This window comes from Hemicordylus capensis, chromosome 1 (genome assembly GCF_027244095.1).
Source record: "Hemicordylus capensis ecotype Gifberg chromosome 1, rHemCap1.1.pri, whole genome shotgun sequence".
Classification (NCBI taxonomy): Eukaryota; Metazoa; Chordata; class Lepidosauria; order Squamata; family Cordylidae; genus Hemicordylus; species Hemicordylus capensis.
In genome coordinates this window covers 332604041-332626837 of record NC_069657.1, presented here as the reverse complement: position 1 = coordinate 332626837, position 22797 = coordinate 332604041, and the positions used below count along the sequence as shown (strand labels likewise).

The 22797-nt window shown below is 42.7% G+C and overlaps 1 protein-coding gene across 2 annotated transcripts in view; it reads right to left on the bottom strand.

Moving 5' to 3' along the window:
• CDC40 (cell division cycle 40) overlaps positions 1-22797 on the bottom strand; it is a 105161-nt gene that overhangs the window by 76643 nt on the left and 5721 nt on the right. The window contains exon 1 of one of the 2 annotated variants that reach the window (XM_053300835.1): positions 7593-7629. The exons of the other annotated variant lie outside the window; for it this stretch is intronic. The gene's annotated coding sequence lies outside the window, so the exon portion shown is untranslated. Of the gene's footprint in view, positions 1-7592; positions 7630-22797 lie in introns of those variants that run through there. 2 annotated transcript variants of the gene reach the window in all.

The following is a 22797-nucleotide window of genomic DNA, read 5'->3' as shown; positions in this document are numbered from 1 at the left end:
AAAAGGTCAGCATGAAGCACAACTCTTTTAGGCAATTTAATTAACGATAGCAGTGGCTGTAACTGATTTTAAAATGATGAGCGCAAGGTGCAAAATCCACTTACTGAGGTTTTGAATTTTGCTCTTTCAGTAGTTGACAGCCATGCACGCACAAACCAATTCCAAAACCCTTTTCAGCTTTAAAAGCTGTTTGCCATGCAACATGGATGGCTGTGCTTGCAAAGTAAAAGTCCAAAGAACTGTAAAAGTAGTTCCATGTGGCCAGCTGCATTCTAGAGTTACATTTCGGGCACTGTGGTCTCTGCATGCTGCATGACAAACTGCTTTTGAAGTACAGGAAAGTTACAAAAGCTTTTTGAAATATAGCACAGAGATCTGTGCACATGCAAGCTGCTGAAAAAGCCTAACCATAGCCCTCTGGAGTGTAGACCTTTTCTCCAGTCTTAACATGCTTTTTAAGATCTGACTTTGTTTTTGTAAATTTCCTCTAAATCCATTTCCAGATGTCAACATCCTTAAATTGTGACATCCCAAACTGAGTATCTAATACATATGTAGAAATGAACTCACATACCACAAATTGAGAAAACTGTTAGGTCTAGAGCAGCAGTGGAGAGGACTATCAGGCCTGATACTAATTAAATTAGATAATTTATTTACAGTCATAGACCAAAAATACAAGGATAAAGTACAAGAAGAACAAAATACAAAATTAAAAAAAATACAAGAGTAAAATAGTAAAATTAAACATAAAGTGACTCTTGTATAGTCTAGAAACGATAACAGAACCTTGCAACAGAGTTAGAAACAGAAGAATCCCCGTCTAACAACAAAAATTTAACAAGATGGTCATCGGACTGGTCTGTCGACCCACACACTAGAGGAAGAATAAAGCGCTCCCTGATCTTCTGATGTAATTTACAGTGTAATAAAATGTGGGCTATAGTTTCTATTTCCCCAGAGCCACAACTGCATCAGTGTTCCTCCAAAGGGAGACCCTGGTATCTCCTAGCTAATAGCGCAGAAGGAAGCGTGTTCGACCTTGCTCTTGTAAACACCCAGCAAAATTTGCTATATGTCTGGAACAAGCTTATCATGGCCACTACTAATAAAGATAGCCACACTTTTTGGAGATTGGTTTCGGCAACCGGCCGGGTTAGTATCCCTTGTAAAATTCCGGCTAGATCGTGGGAATCTCACTTTTTTGCTGTCTATAATGATGCCCAGCCTAGCCAGATTTTTGTTCCCCCTCTGATTGGGGAGTTGCCCCGTTGGCCTCCTGTTACGCCCACCGAAATAACAGATCTAATAGGTCACCTTAAAAATGGAAAAGCTCCTGGTCCTGATCTTATTCTTCCTGAACTATTAAAATCTAATATAGAATGGTGGGCTTTAGTTCTAGCTAATTTATTTACATCGATCAATAGTTCAGGTGTTGTTCCAGAGCAATGGAAATCAGCAATAGTGATTCCCATATTCAAAAATGGTTCCCATTCAGACCCATCCAATTATCGACCCATTAGTTTGCTGTCAGTGGTTGGCAAATTATATGCTCTGTACCTTTTGGATAAGCTTGAGGCATGGATCTCAGACAATCAAATTCTCGGGATTGAACAAGCAGGCTTTAGAGCAGTCCGCTCTACTCTCGATCATTGTATGATCTTGCACCATCTAGCAAAGAAATACTCTAGCGGCCCCAAATGTAAATTTTTTGTTGCCTTTATTGACTTAAAATCTGTGTTTGATTCTATCTCCAGATATTTATTATGGTCCAAACTTGAAAAAACAACAATAGATAAGAGATTGCTATTTTTGATGATGCAGCTTTATTCCAATTCCTCATTACGGGTTAGATATGCTATCAATGGGGCCCTAACTGATTCTATCCCCTCTACTCGAGGGGTTAGACAGGGCTGCGTCTTGGCCCCGACACTGTTCAATCTCTTTATCAATGATTTGGCTCCATTTCTGGAGAGTGTGGACTCCCATGCCCCAAAGCTGGCTAACAAACGAGTGCCCATTTTACTCTATGCCGATGACGCAGCCGTGCTATCTCAGTCCAGATTAGGTTTACAAAGACTGTTATGTGCTTTTGCCGGCTACTGCAATGATAACAAACTAACAGTTAACTACAAAAAAAAAAAAAGGTCCTGGTTTTCTCTAAATCCAGGAAACTATATAAATGGGTAATAAATCAGAACCACATTGAGCAGGTTTACAACTATAAATATTTAGGCATATCATTTCAATATAATCTAAATTGGAAAACCCAAAGGCTGTCTTCAATTCACAAAGCCCGCAATACCCTCAGTGCCTTTTTGCGATTTTACTACTCTAAAGGGGGCCAGTTTGTTCCCATGGCACTCCAGGTATTTCGTGCTAAGATCGTGGCCCAACTACTTTTTGGAGTTTCGCTATGGATCCAGGGTGTAACAGCTGAACTGGAGAGAGTACAGTCTATTTTTCTCAGAGCAATTTTTGCAGTGCCTAGATGTGTGCCTTATTCTGCTCTATGTTTGGAATCTGGGTCTTTCTCTATTGTCTGTAAAGCCTGGGAGCTTACTTTCGCTAGATGGAGTAAACTCTGTTCTGAGATTCAGGAATTTTCTTTTTTCCAACATCTATGGGTGGATTCTTATCCTAACCCTTGGCTAACATTTGTAAATAATAAAATTATTCAACTGGGCCTTTCTCCTTCAGAACTCCTCACTTGGGAATATAATAAGGTGAAGGAAATATTATTTCTCCGGTTGCACGATATTGAACGGCAGGAACTTAGGTCTTCGGCCAATAGGACTTGCTCCCCTTTACATTTTTGGGATTTTGCCACCCTGGGGAGATAGAGGTGCTAGTTATTTGACAATGCTACATTTTTCCAAATTTCGGGCTGCATTTGCCCGGGCCTGGTTCAATGTGTTGCCCTCTTCCCTTTTGGATTGGAGGTTTACAAAAGATAATCCTGTTGCGGTTTTCAGCCCTTGTGGCGTTGGCCTTCTGGAAACTGTCACCCATGTGTTGTTGTACTACTTGTTGTATCGGGACGCTAGAGAAGAGCTCATCTCCCCTTTGTTACTTAAATTTCCCGGAAGGTGTGATCTCTCTTATACTTATTACTGCCTCGCGGATTCGAGCCCTGGGACTACAGCAGTTGTGGCTAAATTTTTCTATATTGCCATTAGGCTGAGGTCCCTATTAAGTGCCTAACTGCGAGAGCTGTCTGTTGTTTTTAAATAATTTATTATTATTGATTGTAATCTGTCATATTGTGTTTTAGCATTGTTTTATTGACGTATTGTGTATAGTTGTTACTACCATTTTTGCTGGCCAATGGCCGTAATAAAACTGATGATGATGATGATGCTATATGTGATAGTAAACAAATATGTGCCAGGGAAAAAGCCAGGCTTAAACTTTATACCTTTGTAGTGTTCAGGTAGAGAGGCCCAATTATTTTGAGTCTCCATGTCTTCTAGTTGTTGTCTTGCTACTTTTTTTGCTTTTGCCAAGCCCAATTCTAGTAACAATTCAGGGGCTAAACCTATGGAAAGGAGTTTGTCACTCACTGTTGAACACCAGGTTGACTGGGGGTTAGCTGAGAGAAACATAGGGAGTAATCCAGCCGGTTGCAGGTGAACTTTTAACCAAAAGTTAATAATTAGGAACCAAGCTCTCATCTCGGTCTTTAGGAGACCTGCATCCATTCGTAAAACCACATTTGGGGTACACTTGGATGTGCCAAATAAAGTTCTTAGAAAGCCAGACTTATTTCTTTCTAACATATCAAAATTAACATATGGGCCCAACTGAATACCATACAGCAGTTGGGGAACTGTTTTTGCAGAGTACAGTTTTAAAGCTGTGGGAATGAAACCAGCAGCACCTTGGGCTCTATGAAATCTATAAATTGCTGCCGTGCTGCGTTTTACCGATTTGGCTACCATTTTTATGTCCGTGGATTTCCCACCATTTCGTTGGAAAATTACCCCTAAATACTTTATACTAATTATATTGGGTGAGAACCAACAAGAGTTCAAGGCATATCTCTACTGTGCTGTCCTTGAAGAACTTCATGGAGTACTTGATATGGTTATAATTGCAAACAGAGGTCCAGTGAAGGCATAATGTTTAACTATGATTCTTAACATCGCAAATGTAAGAGAAATTATGGGTTAATTTGCCAAGCTAAGTCCTGCTTCCAAAAGGCTTATAGAGACCGAGAGATCTGTCTGTCAACTTTGCTAGCAAAGAGGTGGAGAAAACAGCCTTTAGCATCCTTTGCATGTTACAGATAGAATGCTTAATTATAGTTAATTAAAACCATGGTGTGAAAACCATCATGGATGCACACCTGGTTTATAGTCAGTCTTTAACAATTGTTTCAATGTGAAGATGCAATACTGAAGAATGGCACATTTTCCTTAACTTTGGTTAGGTATTCTGCTTGCATAGTACAATGGATTCTTGTGGGTAGTTCTCCAACTGCAGGAGGCAACAATTACTCTTTCAAAACAGAATTACACACAGTTTCCATAACAGTTTTCAATAACTAAACAAGTAATGTTCCAAGGACCCCTCTTGCTAATTGAATAAAGGTTTGATAAAGAATTTGCTAACAAACCCGAGCCTTAGAGAGGTCAAACCTTCTCTACAGTTGAGAACAGCAAAGGAAGGGACAGTCTCCAATTATTAAAACAATTTAAAATAACCTGTTAAACCCATATTCCTCAATTTACTACCAGTGCTTACAGAAGGAGAGCTCAACTGTATGCCCTCCCCTTGATCCTTTAATAAAGGGATTACAAGGGATAGAAGACATCAGCAATTCAGTGAGCTACTCTGCATAATGAACCACCTAATCCGGGACTCACAAGTCAAAATGACAAGTATGTCTCACTAGACTTGCCTATTAAAACTGGTGCACCCACAACATTCCACAGTTTGTGTTTCAGTGCTGTTGTAGACTCACTGTCTGACCTCATTCTTTTCAAAGCAGGACCTTCCCAACTGATTCGCTTAAGATGACAACAGATATGGGTGTATTCACAAGCCTACTTTTCGCATCCCATGCTCTCCAACTTGAAACAGGACACCAGAAATCTATCTATTTAGCCGCACTACAAAACTGTATGAGAAAATACTAATTATCTAATGCCATTCTTCACATCACATTGGTATCATGTTCTATGCTCTTAGTTGATTCAAGTTCTCTTTTCTTTTCAACAAAATGAAAAGTTTGTTGGATCAAAGACTCTACTACATTAAATACATTAATTATTTGATAATAGTAATGATTTTCACTTTTAAGGAAACAAGACAACTATGCAACTATTCCAGTTGAGATTAACAGTAAACATCTTCATATTCAATTAATCAACCATATGAGTGAGTGTATCTCTGCTGAAATGTCACAAATCCATCATCATCTCCTTTCCCTTCCCTGTTAATATTATTTTATTCATCCAGTAACATGCAATAGAGATCAGAATGCGACATGAGAATTTCTCAAGAATAATTAGTTATTCTAGCTCTACTGTAGTTAGCTTCTGAATAATTTCAAAACCATAAAATTGGTTCATATTCTCTCTCTGTGAAACAATTCAGTCTTTCAAATTGAAGCACACATCATATTAATCCAAGTTTCACTTACACACCTTGTATTCACTATTTCCATCAGGCAAGTCAATTTTTTGTGCAAATGACTTCCTGCTAATCTTTTCTAACAGGTGTATCTGAATTCTCACCCTGAAATTATGTTCAGAATGCTTCTCTTTTATTTCCTTTCATGTTTCTTTGGGGAGAGGGGAGGGAGTTGAGATCATATCAAGATCCATTATTTTGGTAACGCTTTGGAAGAAAAAAAAAAGATTTTAAAAGGCCACTAACCACTACCACTAATGCAGATATCTGCCAACACAGTATAAGGGAAAGAGCTTGAGCTGCACTACAACACAATGCACTGCTTCTGACTGCTGCATGATGTAGACAAACTGGAATGGATTAAGAGGAAGGCAGTAACAATAATCAGGTGTCTGGAAAGCAAGCCTTTCGAAGAAGGGTAAAGAACATAAGAACAGCCCTGCTGGATCAGGCCCAAGGCCCATCCAGTCCAGCATCCCATTTCACACAGTGGCTCGGCAGATGGTACTGAGATGCCCACAGGCAAGACATGAGGGCATGCCCTCTCTCTTGCTGCTGCTCCCCTGGAACGGGTGTTTAGAGGAATCTTATTGTATTTATTTATTATTTATTTAACATATGTATATACCGCCCAAAACGCAATTCTTTGGGCAATTTACAACAACACAAAACAAATAAAAAGGTTAAAACATTACAACAATTTAAAACAACATTAAAACTATTAAAACCCACCAAACTATTAAAACAGTATCTAATTAAAAGCCTGGGTGAACAAATGTGTCTTGCCTGCCTTTTTTTAAAGTTGTAAGAGATGGGGAAGCTCTTATTTCAGCAGGGAGCACATTCCAAAGCCTCGGGGCAGTAATGGAGAAGGCCCCTTCCCGAATAGCCATCAGACGACCCGGTGGCAACTGCAGATGAACCTCTCCTGATTTATTTATTTGCTTATTTTTACATTTATATTCCGCTATTCCTCCAAGGAGCCCAGAGTGGGGTACATAGTTATATTTCTCCTCACAACAACCCTGTGAGGTAGGTTATGATCTCAATGGGTGGTGTGGTTCATAGTGAAGAAGACGTTCTCTTAAATACCCAGGGCCCAAGCTGTTTAGGGCTTTATAGGTTGTAACCAAGTATTTTGCCTGGAAACTTATCAGCAGCCATGTAGATCTTTTAAGATAGGAATTATATGGTCTCTCTGAGATGACCCAGGGACCAACCTGGCTGCTGCTTTCTGGACCAACTGCAGTTTCCAGACTACATACAAAGGCAGCCCCACATACAGCACATTGCAGTAGTTATGTCTGAAGGTGACCAGCAGATATACTACTATACATCTTGCCTCTGAGGCTGACCTATGGCCACCAGACTAGTAGCCATTGATAGACCTATGTGAATTTGTCTAAGCTCCTTTTAAAGCCTTCCAAACTAGTGGTCATCACCACATCTCATAGCAGAGAATTCCATAGATTAATTATGGAAAGTACTGTGTGAAAGTACTTCCTGTGTGAAAGTACTTCCTCTTGTCGGTACCACGGAGCCAGCGTGGTGTAGTGCTAGAGTGCTAGACTAGGACCGAGGAGATCCGAGTTCAAATCCCCATTCAGCCATGATACTAGCTGGGTGACTCTGGGCCAGTCACTTCTCTCTCAGCCTAACCTACTTCACAGGGTTGTTGTGAGGAGAAACTTAAATATGTAGTACACCACTCTGGGCTCCTTGGAGAAGGAGTGGGAAAGAAAGAAAGAAAGAAAGAAAGAAAGAAAGAAAGAAAGAAAGAACTTCCTGTGTGAGAAAGTACTTCCTCTTTTCGGTCCTAAGATCCCGAGTCTTCAGTTTTATGGGATGACCCCTGGTTCTAGTGTTGTGAGAGGGTGGGGGGGGGGAATTTCTCTGTCCACTCTTCTACTCCATGCATGATTTTATACACCTCTATAATGTTTCCCTGTAGTCACCTCTTTTCCAAACTACGAAGTCCCAGATGCTGTAGCCTTGCCTCATATGGAAGGTGCTCCAGACCTCTGATCATCCTGGTTGCCCTCTTCTGCACCTTTTTCAGTTCTACAATGTCCTTCTTAAGATATGGTGGCCAGAACTGTACACAGTACTCCAAATACGAACACACCAGAGATTTGTAGGGCATTATACCATTATTGAACTCAGTAAAAGGAACTGAGTATGTTTAGCCTGGAAAAGAGAAGATGAGGGCAGAAATGATAGCACTCTTTAAATATTGGAATGGCTTTCACACTGTAGATGGCAAAAACCTGTTCACTGCTGCCACCGGATTAGGTCTAAGTTTCAGGAGGATGTTTGGTTGAACAGAAAGAGCAGCTTGACAATGGAATCAATCACTGGGGTGGGATGGGGGATCTCTCCTTTGCATCAAGTCTAGACAGTCAAACGGGAATGCTCTAGCTCTGGATTTCCAGCATCAAGCAGAGGATTGTATCATATCACCAATTCCCAACCAGTGCAACATGCCGATTCAACTCCAGAAGTGGGGAGTTTAAATGTCCTGTGCTAGGAACTGATTTGCCCCATAATGTACTTGGAAGCGCATGTCCTTCCCAATGCATAAGGGAGCAAACTGGCTCCAAAAGCTGGGCACTAAAGCTCATGGTCTTTGGAGCCAACTCAATCAGCATGTATAAAGGAGTTAGCCAGCTCCTAAAACAAATAAATATCATTAAGCAGTTTCACTGTGGCAAAAGAGGGGGAGGGGCTAATTTTGGGGTGGGGGATTTAAGTGTGCCACAAGATAAAAATATTGGGAAACACCGGATTAGATGGCCTACAAGGCACCCTTCCAAGTCTATGATTCTATTACCATAGTGTGACTAGCATGTAATGGGGATAAAGCCTCCTAATATGTATACTATATAAACGATCATTTCCTATAAGGCAGGTTAATGATCTACAAGCCTTAGGGAACATAAACCAGTCCCTTGTTGTTGCTGTTCATATTCCTAAACACTCACAAAAACCAGCATTTATGGAACACAAAGAATACACTGTAGCTGTTTAATTAAAGTCTAGAAAGCACTGCCTGCTAGTTTTTCCTCCTCTTAATGGTATACAATTCTCAGAGATAAACACTGGCTTCTCTTCTGTTTCTGGGCCCCAATTTAAAGCACTGGTGAGTACTTTTAAAATCCTAAAGAGCTTACATCTAGGATGCTTAAACAACAGGTCAGCCTTACCAGGATTGAGATGACTGCCTCATCGCACAAAGGCAGGAGCTACCACCCCACCTCTGCAGGAGTCACCCATCTGCCTGCCTGTCCACAGAGGCCTTTCCTCCTGACATCCACCTTGCATCACTGGATGCACAGGATCCTCTCTTTCCTACCCCACCCTGCACTGCTTGGGTGCACTTCACACAGACACGGTCTGCTCCTGCAGCTTAGCTCCATACTCCCCATCCTCCCAAAACAGGCTTTGGAGAAGACAGTGGACTGCATTCTCTCCCCACCCCTCTCCAATTCCTCTTCAAGAAGGAAAGTGGAGACAAAGAGCTGCTGCAGTGGTGGTGCCTGAATGGAACATACCACAATGGGAAAGAAGGCATACCTGGGGCAGGCAGGGGAGGAGGGGAAGTTGTGCCTCCGCCTCTGCAGTGGAGAAATAGGTGGGGGGTGGAGTGCATCCTAGCAGGAGGGCATCTGTACCCTCATCTCAGGTGCACAAAGACCTTGGGCTGTCCTAAAGGATAATTTTAAATGAAAAACTGGATATAAGTATTTAAATAAATTCTACGCAATAATACTATTCATATCTCAACTCATCTGCACTAGGAGTGTGCACAGACCGGTCCGGGGCCATGCAAAAGGCCTCCGGACCGGTCCAGAATTCGGCCGGTCCGGCGGTTCGGGGGAAGAGTGGATTTAAGGGTGGGGGGGTAGTACTTACCCCCCGCCGCTCTCCCCCCTCCGGCGGTGGACTTTTCTGAAATGTTTTTGGGGTGGCAGAGTTCCTCCCTGCCACCCCTGCCCCCGTCGTTGTCTTCCAAGTTTACAAGCAGTAAAAGCTTGTAAACAATGCTTGTAAACAAAAGCTTGTAAAAACAATGATGTATGTGGTGCGCGCACGCCGGTGGCCGCAAGAGGCGCACGCCGCAACAGGCACATGCATGGCGCCAGCTTTTACTGCTTGTAAACTTGGAAGACAACAACGGGGGCAGGGGCAGCAGGGAGGAACTCTGCCACCCCAAAAACATTTTAGAAAAGTCCAGTGATGGAGGGGGAAGAGCGGTGGCGGTGGGGGAGTACTACCCTCCCGCTCTTAAAAGCCACACTCCCCCCAGTGCCGGACCACGCCTCCGTGGTTCCGTGCACATCCCTAATCTGCACTATCTGTTTGCTTCCAGATCCAATTTAAAAATTTGATAACTTCTGAAGCTGTTAATGGTACTATTAAAACAACAACAACAACAACAACAGAACAAAGAACCTTTTCTCCCTGTGGCCTTAGATCTGAAAGGAAAAGCTTCATTCTGTGGCCCAACCTTTGCTTGTGTGAGAACTGCAAGGGCCAGGTTTCTCCACAATGGCACCCATGCTACAGACGGTAATCTCAGGTGGGGTATATCAGAACCCCTCACTGATTTCACTGCTGGTAAACAAGATGCAGAAGAGGGTGTCAAAGACCTTTTTACTCCCTTTTGACATACCCGGCACACATTTAAATTGCTATATTTACTGTAATTTAATTGCTGTACATAATTCAAATGAGACATCACAGATTATTCAAAGTGGTCTTTTTGATATTGTAAATTGAAATACACTTATCTCAAAATGCTATGATTTTACTTTGACATTAAGGACTGCATCACTATCAGGGCACTTCTCCCCGCTCCCTGCCAGGCCGCTTCTCCCCCCACGCCTCCTCCTAAGCCCGCCAGCGGCCTCCTCCTCTGCCCGCCACCCTCCCTCCCAGCCAGGCAGGCAGCCATTTTTGGGTGGCCATGCCACTGCCGCATCACCTCCTAAGCCCGTTGTCTGTCCCAGTGCTGAGCAGCAGCTCTGCCGCTGCCTTTTCATTGATCGTGGCTGCAGCGGGGGCGGAGTTTGCCAAACATCCCCACGCAGTTCTCTCCTCAGTCAGCCGTAAGAGAATTAAATATATAGATTGCCTGAATGCAGTCATACCAAAAGAGAGACTATTCTAGCATAAACACAGCCAGACACTGATAAATCTAGATCAGGGTTTCTTAACCTTGGGCCCCCAGATGTTGTTGGACTACAACTCCCATCATCCTCAGCCACAAAGGCTGTGTCTGGGGATGATGGGAGTTGTAGTCCAACATCATCTAGGGGCCCAAGGTTAATAAATTCTGCTCCAGATGATATTTGGGCATTTTATGAACCCTCAATTTGACAAGTGATAGCCTGCATTATAAAAAGGTATTCTGACCTATTCAGGGAATTGCGTGGATCCATTAAGAATGTAGTACATTTCTCCTGTACCATTACAATACCTATGTTTTCAGTCTTTTCGATTAAGTGTCAAGGCTGCATTCTTTTCACATGATGTGTATAATATTATTAAGAACAGACTAACACAAAAAAAAACTAATCTTTATGGCACTTTAAAAAGGGTTTGTTCCCTTTCTCAAGCCTTCTATCATTTGCAAGCCCAAATAAAGGAAATTGGTTTCTTCTATATAACAATGAGTTTACAAACCTTTGGAAACAGATGAGCTAATAAAGCAGTTATATGTTCCTGTCCATTACCACGTCAACAAAAATAAAAATGCTACACAACTAAGCAAGAGAGGGATAAACATTTCAGTCATCAACTAATACTCCTCAACATCTTTAACCAGTATATGTCTGTAGTGCTGGTTGGACTGAAATCTGAAGTCCACGCAATGATGTATTTGGTTTAATTGCTTATTTTGATGTTATCAGAAGACTCCAGTGTAGTAACATTTTTGTAAGCTGATTTAGTTGTCAATTAGAAAGCAAGGGTTTAAATGTTGCAGTAAACCAACATCATATTTTGGGCAGTAGTTGGTATGCCACCAAATTAAGCAGCTATTTGCAGTAACAGCAGTACACAGGTTCAGTCAAGGTTAACCAAGAAAAGCCTCTGAACAAATGTAGAAAACCAGCAACTTCAACACCATCTAATTTGTTAGTTGCAACTACATTGTATCTGGAAGTACTAAACACAGCCAGACACTGATAACTCTAGATCAGGGTTTCTTAACCTTGGGCCCCCAGATGTTGTTGGACTACAACTCCCATCATCCTCAGCCTCTGACCCGCTTCAAAATTGGCCCCTTGGTATACGGAAGGTATACGGGGGCTGAAGCGGCAAGGTAAGCGACTGGAGCGCAAGTGGAGAAAGACTCGACTCGAATCCGACAGATTACGACATAGAGCACACTTAAAGATCTATGCTCAGGCAATACGTGCAGCAAAGAAGCAATTATTTTCTGCCCGTATTGCTTCTGAGAGTTCACATCCAACAGAGTTCAGGGTTGTGAGGGAGCTAGTATCTGCCCCCGCTCCCTTGAACCAGAATTTGGAAGCATCAGTCACCCACTGTGATGTGTTTAATGGATTTTTCGCAGACAAAATCTCTCGGATTCGGGCCGACTTAGATAGAGATTCCACAATTAATTTGATGTCTGAACAAGGTGTCAAACAATTCCTCTTATACGATTCGACTAGATCAATTTCAGTTTGTGACTCCTGAGGATGTGGACAAACTGCTTGGATCAGTGAGGCCTACCACTTGTTCTCTTGACCCTTGTCCAACATGGCTTATTCTATCTAGCAGAGAGGCTGTTGTAGGCGGCCTGGTAGAAATCATAAATGCTTCTCTGAGGGAGGGCAGGATGCCTCATTGTCTCAAGGAGGCAATTATTAGACCTCTTCTAAAGAAGCCTGCGTTAGATCCCTCAGAGTTGAGCAATTATAGGCCAGTTTCCAATCTCCCATGGCTGGGCAAGGTAATTGAGAGGGTGGTGGCCTCTCAGCTCCAGGCGGTCTTGGAGGAAACTGATTATCTAGACCATTTCAAACTGGTTTTCGGGTGGGCTATGAGGTGGAGACTGCCTTGGTCGGCCTGATGGATGATCTCCAATTGGGAATTGACAGAGGAAGTGTGACTCTGTTGGTCCTTTTGGATCTCTCGGCAGCTTTTGATACTATTGACCTTAGTATCCTTCTGGAACGTCTGAAGGGGTTGGGGATGGGAGCACTGTTTTACAGTGCTTCCGCTCCTACCTCTTGGACAGATTCCAGATGGTGTCGATGGGAGATTGTTGCTCTTCAAAATCTGAGCTTAAGTATGGTGTCCCCCAAGGCTCCATACTTTCTCCAATGCTTTTTAACATCTACATGAAACCACTGGGAGAGATCATCAGGGGATTTGGAACCAGGTGTTATCAGTATGCTGATGACACTCAGATCTACTTCTCCATGTCAGCTTCTTCAAGAGTTGGCATATCCTCTCTAAATGCCTGCCTGGAAGCAGTAATGGGCTGGATGAGGGAGAATAAACTGAAGCTGAATCCAGATAAGACGGAGGTACTTATTGTGAGGGGTGAGAATTCTAGAGACGATTTTGATCTCCCTGTTCTAGATAGGGTCACACTTCCCCAAAAGGAACAGGTTCACAGTCTGGGAGTACTTCTGGATCAATGCCTCTCCTTGGTTTCTCAGGTTGAGGCGGTGGCCAGGGGTGCTTTCTATCAGCTTCGGCTGATATGCCAGGTGTGTCCATTTCTTGAGCTCAATAACCTCAAAACAGTGGTACATTTGTTGGTAACCTCCAGACTTGACTTCTGTAATGAGCTCTATGTGGGGCTGCCTTTGTGCGTAGTCTGGAAACTTCAGTTAGTTCAGAATGCGGCAGTCAGGTTGGTCTCTCGGTCATCTTGGAGAGACCACATTACTCCTCTGTTGATGGAGTTACACTGGCTGCCAATAGGTTTCCGGGCAAAATACAAAGTTCTAGTTATAACTTACAAAGCCCTAAACGGCTTAGGCCCTGGGTATTTCAGAGTGTGTCTTCTCCGCTATGAGCCCCAACCACCCATTGAGATAATTTGATGAGATCCATCTCCAGTTGCCGCCAACCCGTTTGGTGGCTACACAGAGATGGGCCTTCTCGGCTGCTGCCCCGAGATTGTGGAATGCACTCCCTGCTGGGATACAAGCCTCCTCATCTCTGGCAATTTAAAAAAAAAAACTTCTGAAAACACATCTCTTCAACCAGGCTTTCTTAGTTTTTTAAAACTTGTTTTTAAATTGTTCTATTTAATTGTTGTTTTATGTTGTTTTTAATTGTTAATCATTGTTTTAATGCCTTTATAATTGTTTTAATTATTAACTGATTTTAATGGTGTTTTAATGTAAACCGCCCTGAGCCTTTTGGAAGGGCGGTATAAAATTTTTAATAATAAATAATAAGTCCTAATCAAAAAAATGAAACAGAAGCTTTAGGAAATGAGTACATCCAACACAAACAACTAGATCTAAATTACAGAATTACAGCTGAGCGTACATTACTACAACAAATATTTATATACCGCTTCTCAACAAAAGTTTTCAAAGCGGTTTACATACATACATACATAAATAATGGATCCCTGTCCCCAAAGTGCTCACAATCTAAAAAGAAACATAAGATAGACACCAGCAACAGTCACTGCTGGTACTGTGCTGGGGGTGGATAGGGACAGTTACTCTCCCCCTGCTAAATAAAGAGAATAACCATGTTAAAAAGGTGTCTCTTTACCCAGTTAGCAGAAGTCACTATTACACTGAGTGACAGTATAAATATGACAGTATTATACTGAGTTACAAACTATTATACTAAGAAGCTAAAGAAAGGTTATATAACCTAGAAGGATTTTTTTAATTTAAAAAACTCATATTCATGGGAGGGGAGACTATAAAATAAGTGTGATCACATTTGCTATACTGATTTGCTATTGAGTTAGAAATGTTGCACCATGGTGTGCCAGGAGACCTTGAGAGTTTACACTTCTAGCACTGAGAATACACCTATTATACAGCAGTACACCAGTCAACAGTGACTAGAGGAAGCAAAGACTCACTAGCTTTTATTGTCCCTTTTTCATACATAAAATATTAAAAATTGGGCAGCTCATCAATACTGGCAAATTAACTTCTGCCTGAGTATTCCTTAGTGAATGAACTGTAGTCTGTTCCACATCTACTCAATGAATGAATTTCATCATTCTGTTCACATATCTCGAGCTCTCTCTTATTCTTTCAAAGACATGTAAACAGTTCTCACTAGTACAATAATTAATAGACAGGGACCATTTATCCCATTCCTCTATGGGAAGAACACTTTGTTAATGAATAGCAGTTAAAAATATAGGACACAAAATACATTAATTACGGACAAAAGCATAAAGTAATGAAAAACATGTACCTATTTTAAGAGTTGGGAAAGCAAAACAAAACATAAAGCAGAAATTCTGCTTATTTGGGAATCAAGTAATGAACTTCTATAGTTCTGTCCTGGATGGGGTTATACTCTCCCAGATGAAACAAGTATGAAATCTGGGAGTGTTTCTGGATACTTCTCACTTGTATCTCAAGTTGAGGCAATAGCCAGAAGTATTCGGCTGATACACCAGATGCATCCGTTTCTTGAGATAAACAACCTCAGAACATAGTGCATATTCTGGTAACCTACAGACTTTGGTAACCTACAGACTTTGGTAACCTACTTTACTGCAATGCACTCTATGTGGGATTGCCTTTGTTTACAGTCCAGAAACTGCAACTGGTGCAGAGCGCGGCAGCCAAGTTGGTCCCTGGGTCATCTCAAAGAGACCACATTACACCTATATTAAAAGTATTACACTGGCTACCAATATGTTTCTGGGCAAAATACAAAGTGTTGGTTATAACCTATAAAGCCCTAAACAGTTTAGACCCAGGGTATTTAAATGACCAACTTCTTTGTTATGAGCCCCACTGCCCATTGAGCTCATTCAGAGAGGTCCATCTACAGAGGTGGGCCTTCTCTGTTGCCACCTTGAGGCTATAAAATGTGTTCCCTGCTTAAATAAGTGCCTCCCCATCCTTTGACAGCTTTTAAAGAGACTCTTAAGACACATTTATTCATCCAAAATTTATAATTAGAATTTTGGTTTTAAACTCAAGAACATAAGAACAGTCCTGCTGGATCAGGCACATCTAGTCCAGTGTCCTGTTTCACACAGTGGCCCACCAGATGCTGCTGGAAGCCACAGGCAGGAGTTGAGGGCATGCCCTCTCTCCTGCTGTTACTCCCCTGCAACTGGTACTCAGAGGTATCCTGCCTTTGAGGCTGGAGGTGAACTTTAGCTCTCCAACTAGTAGCCGATGATAGAACTCTTCTCCATAAGGTTATCCAAACCCCTCTTAAAGCCATCTAGGTTGTCGGCTGTCACTAGTGATGTGCATGGACAGTGGAGGCGCGGTCCAACGCCGGGGTGTGTGTGTCTTGCTTTAAGGATGGGGGGTTGTACTCACCCCTCCAGCTGCTTTTCTCCCTCCGGCACTGTAGTTTTTGGCAAAATCTTCGGGGCAGCAGCAGTCCTCCCTGCCGCCACTGCCCCCTTGTTGGTGCCCAAATGCAGAAGTAACATGCACGCATGCACCCCCCGCCGCCAACAACATGGCCTGTGAACCAGTTCGTGCACATCCCTAGCTGTCACCACATCTCGTGGAAGAGAATTCCACAAGTTGATTATGCATTGTGTGAAAGAGTACTTCCATTTGTTGGTCCTAGATTTCCTGGCAATCAATTTCATGGGATGACCCCTGGTTCTAGTGTTATGTGTGAGAGAGAATAATTTCTCTCTAACCACTTTCTCCACACCATGCGTGATTTTGTAGACCTCTATCATGTCTCCCCGCACTCATCTTTTTTTCTAAACTAAATAGAACCAGGTATTGTACCCTTGCCTCATAAGAAAGGTACTCTAGGCCCCTGATCATCTTGGTTGCCCTCTTCTGCACCTTTTCAAGTTCTACAATGTCCTCATTTAGATGTGGTGACCAGAATTGTACGCAGTACTCCAGGTGTGGCCACCATAGTTTTGTATAAGGGCATTATAATATTAGCAGTTTTATTTTCAATCCCCTTCCTAATGATCCCTAGCATAGATTTGGCTTTTTTCACAGCTGCCACACATTGAGTCAACACTTTCAACAAGCTGTCCACCACGACCTCAAGATCCCTCTCCTGGTCCGTCACCGACAGCTCAGATCCCATCCGCGTATACTTGAAGTTGGGGTTTTTCATCTCAATGTGCATCACTTTACACTTGCCAACGCTGAACCGCATTTGCCACTTTGTCACCCACTCTTTTAATTTTTTAATTTGTTTTATGTTTGCTGTAAACCACCCCAATATAGAGTTTGGGGCAGAATACAAATATCCCAAATACATAAATAAAAATAGTTTTAACACCTCTTGCCAAGTGCTTGATGTAATTTGCCACCTTGGACCAGGGGCCAACAACCTTTTCACTCTTACAAGCAGGTGAATATGGTGGAGCCTAGATTTGGAAAAGTTGTAATACAGTGTACAGGCAAGAAAAAGTTTTCCAATCAATCTGCAATGTATTACATCTCAAAGACAGTTGCTAGTTAAGCACACCAGGAGCTGACTGCAGTATAATCATAATCCTTCTCTCAGTTTAACTAGGCCTCTAGCTATGTCATTGGCTGGATCCAGGGGCACAACAGAAGGGGAGAGGGTGAAGTTGTGGAAAACCCTGGTATTTTATTCATAAAGGTGTGGATTATGCCCACAATTAGATGAAGGGCATAGGAAACATTCAGACCAGTGGGGACGAAAAAATTTCCAGGACTAACTAATTCTTAAGGTAAACCATGTAGAAGTGAGAGTTAAGGTATGGGACTAGATTTAGCACATTATAGTTGACCATAAATTTCTTAGAACGTTATTTGTGTTCACTTAGGCTTAGTGTAGATTTAATGATACCCAATACACCATATGACGACTTGGAGACTGGAAGCACTGCAAGGCTTCTGAGCTCCTCATCGCCTCTCATGTGAGCATTTCCCTGAACATTTCAGTTTTCACTGTACGTCACCACTGACATTTTTGCTAAACACAGTTTGAAGCCATGCTCAGAATCAGCTTTGCAACTGTACTTAAGGCTAATGAGGATTAGCAAGATGATCAGTGCAGGTGGAATGATCCTCTCTAATAAAACGCTTGGTGTCCGTCCGTGGACGGACACCAAGCGTGTGTTCGTGCCTCCCTCCACTGTTCTGCGCATGCGCGCAGCGCATGCGCAAAACGGCCAAGTCAAAATGGACACAGGCAACAGACGGCCATGTTGGCCGCGGGGAGGCGAGAGACAGAGGCGGCGGGACTGGGGAGACGAGAGACGGAGGCGGTGGGACCGGGCTGGCCGCTGGTAGGGGAAAGACGGTAGCGGCCGAAACGGCCCGGCCGCGAGGAGGGGGAAGATGGCGGCGGCCAAAGAGCAGCAGAGAACAGCGGCTCCCGGAACCCGGTGGGAAGAAAAGCGAGCGGGCTGAGGGGGCGGCGGCGGGAGGTATGTAGCTGACAAGGTGGAGGTGGAAGGAGGCGGTGAGGGAAGCCAGCTGAGACGGCTGCAGAGCCGCCGCCTCGCCCAGAGAACCCGGAACCCGATGCGAAGAAAAGTGAGGGGGCGGGGGTGCTGCTGAGCTGCGTAGAAGGAGTGGCAGCAGCAGGTTGAGAGAGAGAGAGAGAGAGACAGTCGTCGAGCAGGGAAGGTGGGGCTGGAACAGACCCAAAGGAGGGGAGAGGAAGGGGGCTGAGGCTTTTGACTTGGGGGCTGGGGTGATGTTTCTGGGGTGGGTGGGGGAGATGGGCAGGCAGGCTTACCTCTGGGTCTCAAGTGCTGCTGCTGGGGTCGAGCCCCAGGGAAGAGCTCTAAAACAGGCTCCATACTAGCGCCCGTTATTTTAACGGGCTTCAAAACACTAGTTCACCATAATTCTCCAACAGTGAAGGGGGAAGGAAACCATGTGAGAGTGGAGGGAGAGGAAGCATGCAAGCCCACATGACACTCACAATTAGTCTATAGTTAGGCTATCATCTGCAGAAGGTCTTAGAAAAGGAATATGTGACCTCTCCAGTACAGGACCTTCTCCAAATCCATCATTAATAGAACATTAATGTAAATTAAGAATTCATGCTAGTCTACTTTGCAAATAACCCTACTTTACAAATAACCTACATAATCTTGAGGTACATAACCACTTTATATCTTCTTTAATCTAGAATAATATAATGAATTTAGTCAAAGCTAGTCCACTAGCCATATTCAGTGTTCTAATCAATTTTTAAAATGAGAATTCTTCCCTATGATGGAGTACACTGACAAACTTAGTATTGCTGCTAAACAAGATTGCAGGTAACCTTTGGAACCATGCTTACCCAACGGTTCCATAAAGCATTGGCTTAAACATCAAGATTCATGTAAAATATGAATAAATATACATCACCTTTCATTAAAAAATAAAATTACAGTATTGCTACAACCAAGTAGGAAGCAGCTACCACCAAATTTCTGAATGCTGGTGGGAAATGTGTCACACTGTAACATCGCAGAGTCTGACAAGGGACAAGGGAGCTGGCGCAATAGGTAGACTACATTGGCAATAGGAGGAGGGAAAGGAGATTGCAAGGGCAAAGAAAACACGAGGGGCAAGTAGTCCTCACCCCACAATTTCATTATTTATTATCAAATAATTGGCTGTCCACAGGCCTCATGACAGAGATGACTATTAAGAGCTGTTGTCCTATACAGAAGGCTTGAGGAACTGATCCTTGATTCCCTACCTCCACCATTGTTTCATTTTCACTCACTAGCCAAGCATTATTTGTGGTCATCACCAGTCCCTTCTCTTCCCTCAGATCGTTTCCTGGCACATAGGCAGAGGGCTTAGGAAAGAGGTGGGCCTTCTATCATTTGCACTAGGATATGGAGATGGTAAGAAACCATGAGAACCATTTCCTACTGTTCAGAAAGGATTTCTTACTTCTCAACAATGGCAGTGGAAATGACAGCTCTGAAGAAGAGATATGTGTGGTGCTGGATGTTCTGCTCACTGGAGGACTGGGGGCACATGCCACTGGTAAGCTGAAGTGGATTTGTAGATGCATGGAAGATGGGATATGCGCAAGAGTCTCCCTGTCTCTCAGGGCAGCAAACAAAGCTCTCCCCCATTTAATCTTTGCAACCATTTCATCCACTGAGGCAGATTCAGGAGAGAAAGTGACTGGCCCAGATTCACCCAGTTAGCTCCATGGCCAAGTGGGTGTTTGAATCTGGGTTTCCCTAATCCTGGTCAAACACTCTAACCACCATAACACACTGGTTCTTTTGAAAAGCGGAGAGAAAGCAGAGCAGAGGTTAACTACACAATCCTCAGCAGCCCTGAAATATATTCCCTGAAAGTGTCCTCTCTGACCCGCTTCAAAACTGGCCCCTTGGTACATGGAAGAACTATGGGGACTGAGGCAGCAAGGTAGACAACTGGAGCACAAGTGGAGAAAGACAACTCAAATCCGTCAGAATATAATGGAGAGAGCATTTGAAGATCTATGCTCAGTCAGTGCATGCAACAAAGAAGTGGTTATTTTCTGCCCATATTGCATCCACAAGCTCACGCTCAGCAGAGCTGTTCAGGATGTGAGAGGCCTAGTACATCCCCCTCCTCCCTTGAATCAGAATTTGGAACCATCAATTACCTGCTGTGACATTTTAAATGAGTTCTTTGTAGATAAAATCTCTCCTATTCAGGCCAACTTGGACTCAGATCCCACAATTATTGCAGAGTCCAATGCGGCGGTGTCCAGCAATTTGTCTTATGTGGTTAGGCTGGATCAGTTCCAGTTTGTGACTCCTGAGGATGTGGACAAGCTGCTTGGAATGGTATGACCTACCACCTGTTCTCCTGACCCTTGTCCAACATGGCTTATACTATCCAGCAGAGGGGTTGTTGTAGAAAGCCTGGTAGATATTATAAATACTTCTCTGAAGGAGGACAGGATACCTCCTTGCCTTAAGGAGGCAATCATTAGTCCTCTGCTGAAGAAGCCTGCATTGGATCCCTCAGAGACAAGCAACTATAGGCCTGTCCATCCTTCTGTGGCTGGGCAAGGTGATTGAGAGGATGGTGACCGCTCAACTCCAGGCAGTCTTGGAGGAAATTGATTATGTAGACCAGGGCTGCACAACAAAAATGCCCCAGTGGGCCGGAACCACCCACAGCTTGGCGTGCAGGGGCCGAGGTCCATTTTAAGCACATTATTACATTAAAATTAAAAATATTATTAGTTACTTGTGGATCTATTCCCCCTGTCAATGGACCCATAGTTTTAACCAAGGATAGTGGCCAGAAAATAGGTCCTGTCCCTGCTCAATCAGTGGGGCCCCTGGAGTGCACACCAGCCCAAACAAATGTCAAGTCCTCTCCTTTCCCTAAGTTCAGGGGCGTAACTACAATTAGGTAGGGGGAGGCCTTGGGGGGGCCCCTCAGAGGCTCTCCCCCACCCAGCACCTACCCGATCTTCCTTGTGAAGTCATTTAATGGGGGGGCCATTTACGAATCTTGTCTCAGGGCCCACTCCAACCTAGTTATGCCCCTGCCTAAGTTGATGTTGCTTTCAGGGTGCAATCCTAGGCATACTTACATGGGAGTAAGATTCACTGGGTACACCGTTCCTTCAACACATAATTCTAACTAGCCAAGATGGATTATAAAATAGCTTCATGGAACGTTAATGGGTTGAATAACAAAACCAAAAGGGCAAAAGTTTTCCATTTCCTTAAAGAACAAAGCTTGGACATTGTATGCTTACAAGAGACACTATTAGAAAACAAGACAGAAAATATTTGGTTAATAAGGCCTTGGGAGAAGAATTTGTTTCCTCTGATAAGAAAAGAAAAAAAGAGGGGTAGTGCTTTACGTGAAACAACAATTTGAACCCAAGTTGATTTTTAAAGATGAAGAAGGTAGGGTGCTAGCTTTGGAAATCTTAGTTTCCGGAATCAAAACGGTGATAATTGGAATTTATGCACCCAATGAAAAAAAGGTAGAATTTTATAAATATCTAGAACAGAAGATGGCTAAGTTATCGAATGCGAATTTAGTCCTACTGGGAGATTTTAATGGAGTTGTCTCTACATCCTTGGATAGAAAGTCTGATACGTCTGAAAGGAATCTGCAAGGCAGGCTACCTAAAGCTTTTTTTGGTTTAGTAGAATATATGGATCTCTATAACTAGTGGAGAATTAAAAACTCAAATGCAAAGGAATATACTTATTTCTCTGAAAGATACAAATCTCATTCAAGGATAGATATGGTCTGGACATCTAAATCTATTATGCCATGTATAAAAAGAATGGATATTTTGCCCAGAACCTTTTCAGATCATAATGCAATTTGCTTTACATGGAAGAAGGAGGGAATGGTTTCCTTTTGCTGGAGACTGAATGAATACTTGCTGAAAAAAGCGGAAGTTGTGGAGAAGCCAAAAGGAAGATAAAGGACTATTTTGAACTGAATTTAAACCAAGGAATGGACAATAAGATAGTTTGGGATGCTGGAAAAGCGGTTATGAGAGGTTTTTTTATACAACAAAATGCATACTACATTTTACTACAGCCTTTGCAATGGATGATGAATGATATTTTGCAAAGAGGAATTATGTCGGAGTCTTGGAAGTATGCTAATATTGAGGTAATTCCAAAACCGGATCAAGATTTAACGCAAGTCAAGAACTACAGGCCAATCTCACTCTTAAATAATGATTATAAACTTTTTGCTGCCATTTTGGTAAGGAGAATGAAGGTTGTATTAAGACTTTTTATTCATGAAGATCAAGCAGGTTTTTTACCAAAACGGCAATTAAGAGATAATGTGAGAACAGTTCTGAATGTACTGGAGTATTATGAAAAACACAATGATAAACAGATAGATATGATCTTTCTGGATGCAGAGAAAGCATTTGACAATGTCTCCTGGCAGTTTATGTGGAGGCTATTGGATGTAATGGGAGCTGGTAATAATTTTATTAGGGCTATCAAGACAATCTATTCGGAGCAATACGCTAAAATTATTATAAATGGGGAATTATCAGATAATT